The 495-nt window shown below is 55.2% G+C and overlaps 1 protein-coding gene across 1 annotated transcript in view; it reads right to left on the reverse strand.

Annotated features, from left to right (window-relative positions):
* Nucleotides 1-495, reverse strand: part of MACF1 (microtubule actin crosslinking factor 1) — a 119,590-nt gene that overhangs the window by 113,722 nt on the left and 5,373 nt on the right. The window lies entirely within an intron of this gene.

Genomic DNA, 495 nt, shown 5'->3' on the forward strand with positions numbered 1-495 from the left:
ATGTCGGCCTGCCCTGGCCTATCTGGCAGCACTCCAGTGTCCGCCAGGGATGCGCTGCGGCCGGGGCCAACTCAACCTACTTCTTCATCATCATCATCTTCCTCCTCACGCTCTTCACTGCTCACACGGCACCAGGCCGGTGCTCTCACCAGACGAAGGCTCCTCTGAGCTGGCGGCTCTACTTGCTAATGAGGATGGGAGGGACAGCGGCGACGGGAGGGTGACACAACAGGGAGACAGAATGGAAACCAAAATGCAACACCCAGGTAAAAGGAAACATAAAAGAGCGGGGATGAAGGCAGCTGGATCTCCGGCACACCCCGGGCTCGAGCACGGAAATTTCCTCCCGGCTTTGAAAGCCGAAGTGAAGGAAGCTGTCTGGATCACAAATAGCTCGATCCAATTTTTCAGCCCCCACAAAAACTGATTTGGCATCTCAGGAGGGTAACGGAGGGAGTTAGGAGATCTTTGCCCAGATCCTATTTTAGGGGAAAA

The sequence above is a fragment of the Egretta garzetta genome, unplaced genomic scaffold (assembly GCF_000687185.1).
Source record: "Egretta garzetta isolate BGI_Z169 unplaced genomic scaffold, ASM68718v1 scaffold101, whole genome shotgun sequence".
In the NCBI taxonomy this organism is placed as follows: domain Eukaryota; kingdom Metazoa; phylum Chordata; class Aves; order Pelecaniformes; family Ardeidae; genus Egretta; species Egretta garzetta.